Below are 9,917 nucleotides of genomic sequence, written 5' to 3'. Positions count from 1 at the left end.
CCAGCAACACATTTTCGGCTCTTCACTATTCTAGTCATGCTTCAATTTCAATGAGGATGTATCACTTTTCATAATGCTGAATTATTTCAAAGCACAAAAATTGCACATTTGAACACTATTGCAAAATTGTTCAAAGGAGTTGCTTTGGCTTATTTGGACAATCAACTATGTGAGAAACAAAGCCCACTCACATCAATAATTTCAGTCCGAGACCAAATATCTGAAACAGAGTCGTTTATTTGTACACTTGCAAGTGGGTGCCATGTCTAATTGCCAGGTAAGGCAATGACAAATGCACAGTAAACCCCAACAAACTCTCGCAATTTATACAGTTATTTTCCCATATGTTTTCCTTATTCCATTGTTTTTTCCCTGCTTCGCTTACGTCACTCATTTCCTTAAGACTTATCCCACAACTTCTGTTTATCCTGTCTTGTCCGTGACAAACTCTTATCTCTGACTCCTATAAGGTTGTTTGACGTCATCCCATCCTTTGCTTACCATTATCTGCTCCCTCCATCTGTGCTGCCCCTCACAGCATCTTATCACTAAGTCCTTTTAATTGGGGTTTGTTCCTGTGTCTCTGTACAAGTGAGAAACAGATGTTTATCCTGTTTGCCCATACATCCACCATTGTTCTGTAATCACATCTCATGCTAACATACCATTTTCTTTAACGGATTATATGTTTCCTCATTTTTTTCTAAGTCAGCTCTCGTCCGAAACAATCCCAAACTAATGTGAATTCATTTACTCTGTATCAGAACTTATAATTGCAGAAATAACATTAATTCACCTATATCCCACAAACTATGAAATCTGTTTTCATTTCTGCCACTAATGTTGTTTATAACTTTTTTGTAATCAATAATGTCTCACTCACATTTTGAGAGCAAATCTAGGGTCAATTATTTCAGTCTATCATTAGCCGTGAATGCAAAATAAATTACCAAATCCTTTTGTCTAGGTTCCTGTAAAGGTTACTCGTCGGTTCATACTCTGATCAAATTAGGCCCTAACGCTTTAGTACAGTTCCTAAATAGTTGCAGCTCATTGCTGAGAAAGAGAAAGTAAACCTCAGTCATTTTTTTTGCATCCCCTTGTTCTGAAGCATCCTGACAATATTTTGGGTATACCTCCTCACTGAATACTGAATGTAGTTTGTCATAAGTTTTCAGCATTTCAGTAAGCTGTCAATAACACAGCAATAAAGGAAACCAGCTGGACATGACATGCCTCAATAGATTGCATTCTTCCACTTCAAGTAAGAAACAGATCTCCCTCAATCATGGTGTTCTGCATGCAGAAACAATATAGTGAGAATGATCTTTCGTGTCTTAAGGCATACTTTGTTGCCTTGTTTAAAAGACGAATCAAAAATTGGTTACAACAATGTCCTTTTGAGCACTTTTCAATTTTTGGTAACTCCTATTATACTTTCTGTCATGAACACCTGCGTTTATCAGTTGATTATGTGAAAGATCAAAGGAAATGTGGGTTTGGATAATAGCTTGATTGTGATGTTTTCTATGGTTCCCTGTCCATCATTATAAAAATTTAAATACTGAATCTCCATCTCAAAATTATGAAATCTGAAAACCAAACTTCGCTGTACCCTTGTTTCAGACATTGGTTTCCAAAGGGAAAAAAATTCTTTTGCTTTGTGTAATCGAAGGGCTTCTGGATAGAATATTGTGTTCGATCATTCCTCTTCAATGTTTTGGCTTTGTTCATCCATGCCTGCTGTGGAGGAGTCATGTATGTTTCTTTATCAACTTCTATACCACAGACAATAAGATTGTAAGACTGGTGGTGCCTCATAATATAGTAGGCTTTACTTAGTTCAATAGTCATCACTTCGTTATTTTACGGGAACATAGGTAATTTAGACGAAGGAACTTTGGGCGTTAGATTGTGTTTTCTGACAAAACATGATGATTCATGTCTCCCTTTCCAAAGTGACTGACATTGATATAATTTCAGCACAAATTGCAGAATGTATAATGCTCTTTCTGCTCTTTGCTATGAAACTACATTTTGACCATTCTCGATTGAACATCTTTTCCTTTGGCATTCCTAGTTAATAATTGATGATGAAGAGGACAATAAGATAGCATCTTTCCTCACGGGGCATGGTGACTTGAATATAACTTCAAATGACTGATATTGACATTAGGCAAGAAGGCTGGTGGGGCAATCATTTAGACCTCATCACGTAACATTGAGAGCAGCATCATAAGGATATAGAACAGGCTGAAAGATTTTTTTTCAGGATGGTTGCCAATGTGAAAGTGATTTTATATCACTGACATTAACATTAGCCATCAAAACTATAACTCTGTCATTCGGAACCATCAAGACTCTACTTTTGCTTCATTGGTTGATTTTGATTAAATAAAAATCTGAAATCAGCATGTTTGGCTGACAAGTGGCAGTGATTGACAGTGAATAAAGGACCCATCCCTCACAAGGCCACAGAGTTTTTCCAAACTTCAAAATACTCAACCCAAGGGCATCCCATATTGGGCAGGAAGCTAAAAACTAAACTGCGACTCTACCATTTTAGCATCACTGATTTCACTATAGGAGGCTGTATCTTCAGCCGCCCAGGGCCTAAGCTCTGGAATTTCTTCCATAATCCTTTGCAACTCTCCATGTTTCCTTTTGTTCAAATCAGAGTTGATAGCAAGAAATTATCGAGCAGCCCATGACGTAAGTCTGGAATTTCTTCCCTAATCCTTTCTAAGTCTCCATGTTTCCTTTCGTTCAAATCAGAGTTGATAGCGAGAAACTATCTAGCAAGATAGTGAGAACTGGACTTATTGTGAATGATTTAAAAAAAACTAAGGAAAATCATTTTTATGCAGCATATGTATAGGGACTGGAATGACTAAGATAAAACAAATAACTGCAGATGGTGGAGATGTGAAATTGCTGGCAAAACTCAAGCAGGTCTGGCAGCATCAGTGAGGAAAAAGCAGAGTTAACATTTTGAGGTTGGTGACTCTGACTCAGAGTAATGATGAAGAGTCACCAGAGTCACAACTTCAACTCTGCTTTCTATATGTATTGTCTTCATCAACCTCACCATGATATTGTCAGTGAGCAAAACCGGCACAATAACAGCCTATTGTTATTGGAGAAAATAAGCTGGCCACCAGGGCTGTTCGACATCATCTGTTCCTTCCATGACAACATGATAGGTAAAGTCGGCTATGATGGAGCAATATCGGAATCAAAATCAATGTAAAATCATAAGATGTTGGACCTGAAGTAGGCCATTTGGCCAATTGAGTGTCCTTTGCCATTCAATGAGATCATGGCAGATTTGATAATCCTCAACTTGCTGCCAAAATCTACCCCTATCTAAAAAAAACATTCATGCCACAAACTTTGTTTGCCTGGTATATAATATCTATGATTATATCTAAAATTGAATATTTGCTTTGAAGTGTCACTTGTTTTACCTTTGTGAGCCAGTTAGAGACTTCTAAAATTTATTTATTTATAAAATTAAATAAATTCTGATGATGATAACCAGTAGATAATGGGGGAAATAAAACGTTGACATTTAGGAAAATGTACATGAGGATTGTTCCTTTTGGGACCTACTTTACCTCTGAAATGGGCGGCACGGTGGTTAGCACTGCTGCCTCATGGCGCCAGAGACCCGGGTTCAATTCCCACCTCAGGCGACTGACTGTGTGGAGTTTGCATGTTCTTCCCGTGTCTGCGTGGGTTTCCTCCGGGTGCTCCGGTTTCCTCCCAAAGTCCAAAGATGTGCGGGTCAGGTGAATTGGCCATGCTAAATTGCCCACAGTGTTAGGTAAGGGGTAAATGTAGGGGTATGGGTGGGTTACGCTTCGACGGGTCGGTGTGGACTTGTTGGGCTGAAGGGCCTGTTTCCACACTGTAAGTAATCTAAAATACATCAATATGCATGTAGACAACACCTTTTATATACAAAATATCTCACAGTAGTAGTAATGATAAAAAGAGCAGTGTTCAAAGTCTGCAGAGCATAGGAAGGAGAATTGTGATTTGAAGAAAAAAGCTAGAAGCAGATCAATGATGGGTGGGGTTGTAGTGGGTCCATCAGCTCCACAGACAAAGGTTGAGATGGCTTCAAGTTCTGCTACAAGAACAAAGCTTGATACAATTGAGGACACTATGGTAATTAATTATGAAGTACCCACTGTAATCAAATTAAGATCAAAGGTTCAGGACAGATTCAGGTTCATTTGCTGGAAGGAAAGTCATTAAAAGTTTTGAAATGGTTCACTAGGCCCATCTGATCAAGTTCCCATTGTACTCTGAGATAATCTTCTTCGCTGTCCACTATACCTCCAATTTTGGTGTCTATTACAAACATACTATCTATACCTCCTACATTCACATCAAAATCATTTATATAAATGACGAAAAATAGTAGACCAAGCACCTTGTGGCACACCACTGGTCACAGGCCTCCGGTCTGAAAAGTGACCCTCCACCACCACCCTCTGTCTTCGACCTTTGAGCCAGTTTTGTATCCAAATGGCTAGTTCTCCCTGTATTCCATGAGATCTAACTTTGCTAATCAGTCTCACATGATGAACCTTGTCGATCACTTTACTGAAGTCCATATAGAATGCCATTCTGCCCTCATCAATCCTCTTTGTTACTTCTTCAAAAAACTCGATCAAGTTTGTGAAATATGATTTCCCACGCACAAAGCCATGCTGACTATCTCTAATCAATCCTTGCCTTTCCAAATACATGTAAATCCTGTCCCTCAGGATTGTCTCCAACAACTTGACCACCACTGATGTCAGGCTTACTGGTCTATAGTTTCCTGGCTTTTCCTTACAACTTTTCTTAAATAGTGGCACCACAATTGCCAATCTCCAGTCTTCTGGCACCTCATCTGTGACAAATATCTCAGCAAAGGGGCCAGAAATCACTTCCCTTGCTTCCCACAGAGTTCTAGGATATACTTGATGCAAGATGTCACCATCTATTTCCCTACATTCTATATCTTCCATGTCCTTCTCCACAGTAAATACTGATGTAAAATACTTGTTTGCTATATCCTCCATCTCTTGCAGTTCCACACATAGGCTGCCTTGCTGATCTTTGAGGGGCTCTATTCTCTCTCTAGTTACCCTTTTGTCCTTAATGTATTTATAAAAACCATTTGGAATCTCCTTAACCCTATTTGCTAAAGCTATCTCATGTCCCCTTTTTGCCCTCTTAAGTATACTCCTATTGCCTTTATACTCTGTTGAGGATTCACTCCATTTCTCCCGTCTATACCTGACATATGCTTCCTTCTTTTTCTTCACCAAAATCTCAATTACTCTAATCATCCAGCATTCCCTACACCTACAGCCTTACCTTTTACCCTAACAGGAACATATTGTCTCTGGACTCTCGTTATTTCATTTTTGAAGGCTTCCCATTTTCCAGCAATCCCTTTACCTGCAAACATCTGTCCCAATCACCTTTCGAAAATTCTTGCCTAATATCGTCAAAATCACCTTCCTTCAATTTAGAACTTCAACTTTTGGATCCAGTCTATCCTTTCCAATCACTATTTTAAAACTAGTAGAATTATGGTCACTGGCCCCAAAGTGCTTCCCCACTGACACCTCAGTCACCTGCCCTGCCTTATTTCCCAAGAGTAGGTCAAGTTTTGTACATTCTCTCATAGGAACATCCACATACTGAATCAGAAACTTTTTTTGTACACACCCTTAACAAATTCCTCTCCATCTAAACCCTTAACACTATGACAGTCCCAATGTATGTTTGAAAAGTTAAAATCCCCTACCATAACCGTCCTATTATTCTAAAAGATAACGGAAATCTCCTTACAAATTTGTTCTCAATTTCCCACTGACTATTGGAGGTGTATAACACAATCCCAATAAGGTGATTATCCCTTTCTTGTTTCACAGTTCCACCCAAATAACTTTCCTGGATGTATTCCCAGGAATATCTACCCTAAGTACAACAGTAATATCCCTTATCAAAAACATGACACCCCATCCTCTCTCACCACTCTTTCTGTCTTTCCTATAGCTTTTGTAACCTGGAACATTAAGCTGCCAGATTCTGGATTAGAGTGGTGCTGGAAAAGCACAGCAGTTCAGGCAGCATCCGAGGAGCAGGAAAATCGACGTTTCGGGCAAAAGCCCTTCATCAGGAAAGAGGCAGTGTGCCTGAAGAGTGGAGAGATAAATGAGAGGAGGGTGGGGATGGGGAGAAAGTAGCATAGAGTACAATAGGTGAATGGGGGTGGGGATAAGGTGATAGGTCAGGGAGGAGGGTCGGGGAAGGTAGCTAAGAGTACAATGGGTGAATGGGGGTGGAATGAAGGTGATAGGTCAGAGAGGAGGGTGGAGTGGATAGATGGAAAGGAAAATAGGTATGTAGGACAAGTCATGGGGGCAGTGCTGAGCTGGAAGTTTGGAACTGGGATGAGGTGGGGGTAGAGAAATGAGGAAACAGGTAAAGTCCACATTGATGCCCTGGGGTTGAAGTGTTCCAAGGTGGAAGATGAGGCGTTCTTTCTCCATGTGTCAGGTGGTGAGGGAGCAGCGGTGAAGGAGGCCCAGGACCTCCATGTCCTCGGCTGAGTGGGAGGGGGAGTTGAAATGTTGGGCCACAGGGCGGTGGGGTTGATTGGTGCGGGTGTTCCAGAGATGTCCCTTAAAGCGTCCTCATTAAGCTGCCAGTCCTGTCCATCTCTAATGGGACAAGAGAAGAAGAGTTCTGTTTAATAGAATTAGAAATTAGAAAACGTTGGAATTTCTGAGCAGGCCAAGCAGCATCTGGGGAGAGAAAAACTTTGATCTGAAACATTAACTCAGTTGCTGAACATTTTCTGCACGTTCTGGTTTTATTTCAGATTTACAGGAGCACAGAGTTTTATTTTTGATTGGTAATTAATTGACTCCCACTTCTCATCCAGAAATGTTCACCCTGAAGATCTTGTCTCCAATGGGATTTTCCTTTGTTTTCTCCCTGATTCACCATCATTAAATTTGAGAAGGGAGATAGCAAGTGATCAGGTATTACCCAAAATTCACTTTTACATCTCACTGAATCACAGAATGGTTACAGTATTGAAGAGGGCCATTCAGACTATCATGCCTGTACCAACTATTCAAACAAATATCATTATCCAGTTCCAATCTCGTGCTTTTTCCCCATACTGTCACTCACTATTTCTATCCAAATAATCTGGATGTAAGTGAGCTGGAAGATTTGTTTTCAGATGTTTCATCAGCATGACTAGGTAACATAATCAGTGAGAGCCTCCGGTGAAGCGCTGGTGGTATGTCCCACCTCTTTATTTATAGATCTTGGTTTCTTAAGGTGGATGATGTCATTTCCAGTTCTTTTTTTCAAGGGAAGGTAGATGGAGTCTAAATCAATGTGTTTACTGATGGAATTTCGTTAGAATGCCAGGCCTCTCGGAATTCTCATGCATGTCTTTGTTTCGCTTGTCCTCGGAAGTGTTTGTTGTCCCAGTCAAAGTGGTGTTCTTCTTTGTATGTATGGAAACTAGTGAAAGTGGGTCGTGTCTTTTGGTGGCTAATTGATTTTCATGGAAACATAGAACACCATCAACAATATCCTGACAGGCATAAAATTCACAAAAGAGGAGAACGACAATAGGCTCCCATTCCTTGACGTGACAGTTGAACGTAGAGTTAATGGAGAGCTTCAAACCAGCATCTTCAGAAAAACAACAAACACAGACCAAATACTTCAGAGACAATCATCTCAACACCCACAAACAGAGCTGCATCAAGACATTATTTCAATGAGCTACATCGCACTGCAGCACCCAAGAACTACAAACAGCAGAAGAAAAATACCTATACATTTTCAAGAAAAAGGGTTACCCAATAAACACAATCTGCCAATTCCTCAGAAACAAACCCAAACATGTAGTCACAAACCCAAACAAGTAGATACAACGCAAACAAAAACTATAGCCACATTACCTTACATCAAAGACATATGAGAAAGGACTTCCTGACTACTCAGACCCCTTGGCATCATGGTAGCCTATAAATCTACAATCACTTTTAAACAACGACTAATGAACCTAAAGGATCCCTTAGATACTACCAGAAAAACTAACATCATTTACAAAATATCATGTAAGAACTGTAAAAAAAAACTACTTTGGACAAACAAGCAGGAAACTTGCCACCAGGATACACGAACACCAACTAGCCACCAAAAGACATGACCTACTATCACTAGTTTTCATACATACAGACAAAGAAGGACCACCATGTTGACTAGGACAACACACACATCCTAGGACAAGCGAAACAAAGGCACACATGAGGATTCCTAGAGGCATGACATTCTAACTGGAATCATTCTTGTAGTAAATCACTTCTACAGTCTCTCCAGTGCATTCACATCTTTTCAATAATCTGGTGTTCACAACTATACACAATACACCAGGTGAAGTGTAAGAAATGTCTTGTACAAATGCAATGTTATCTTCTTGCCTTTGTACTCTACACAGCTATTAATGAAGCTGAGGACAATGTAGGCTTTAATAACTGCTCTCTCCACTTCTCCTGCAGCTTCAATTATCCATGCATAATTATAATAATCCATGCATGTATAATGCAACCCACTTAGAATTGTGCCCCTAATTTACATTGTCTTTCAATGTCCTTTTGACCAAAGTACATCACCTCCCAACTTTCTGCATTGAATCTTATTTGCTATCTATCTGCCCACTCCACCAACTTGATAACCTCCTCAATTCTTCTAGTTTTTTGTCAGCTGCAAACTTTGAAATTTTCTCCTTCACATCAAGATCCAGATCATTAATATATATCAGGAAAAACAAAGGTCCCGATACCAACTCCAGGGAAACCTCAATACAAATCATGCTTCAGCCTGAAAAATATCTATTGACCATTACTCTCTGTTTCCAGAGTGGTGCTGGAAAAGCACAGCAGGTCCGGCAGCATCCGAGGAGCAGGAAAATCGACGTTTCAGGCAAAAGGCCTTCATCAGGAATAGACTCAGGGTGCCTCCAGGGTGGAGAGATTAAAAAAATGCTTCCCATTACTCTCTGTTATCTATCGATCAGACAATTTATATTCATGTTGTGACTGCTCCTTTTATACCATGAACTCTAACGTTCAAGTCTGTTGTGAGGTTTTTATAAAACATCAACAGTGTTTACGTCATTGAAACTGTTACCTCTTCTGAAAAATTCCAGCATGTCAGTTGAACATGATTTCCCCTGCAAAGTTCCATGTTGATCCTTCCTAATAAACTCACCTTTTAGCATGTGACTGCTAATTCTATCCCAAATAATTGTTTGTAGAACTTTCCCATTACCAAAATTATACTGACTGATCTGTAACCTAGTTCAACGACAGTGTATACTTTTGACATATTTCAGCTTCCATCTAAAATTCTCACCATTATTTTCTGGATCCACCACAATTACGGATATTCCTGACTAATTTATGTTCCTTGAGATTTTGTTCAAGGTACACCCTGAGATCAGTGCCTGATATCAGTTGTCATCAGATGAACATTTTGACCTTTCTGATCCACAGCACTCATTATTTTAAAGCTGTCCTGGTCCACTGTCTCATTTCATCCTTCATCTCACATCACTTTCTTCCGAGGTACGATCACAAACTCCAAAAATTCGTGGGTACCAACTCCAGATCTCCCTTCACTTCCCCCCGACCCATATCCCTCACCCTGTATACACATTACCTTAAATGATCTGTTCTAAGCAAGGATAAAAGCAAATTACTGCGGATGCTGGAATCTGAAACCAAAAGAGAAAATGCTGGAAAATCTCAGCAGGTCTGGCAGCATCTGTAAGGAGAGAAAAGAGCTGACGTTTCGAGTCTAACTGACCCTTTGACAAA

The sequence above is a fragment of the Chiloscyllium plagiosum genome, unplaced genomic scaffold, assembly GCF_037043375.1.
Source record: "Chiloscyllium plagiosum isolate Xiang-an unplaced genomic scaffold, Cpla_swu_hap1 HiC_scaffold_16, whole genome shotgun sequence".
Taxonomy (NCBI): Eukaryota; Metazoa; Chordata; class Chondrichthyes; order Orectolobiformes; family Hemiscylliidae; genus Chiloscyllium; species Chiloscyllium plagiosum.
Note: the sequence above shows the minus strand (reverse complement) of the source record.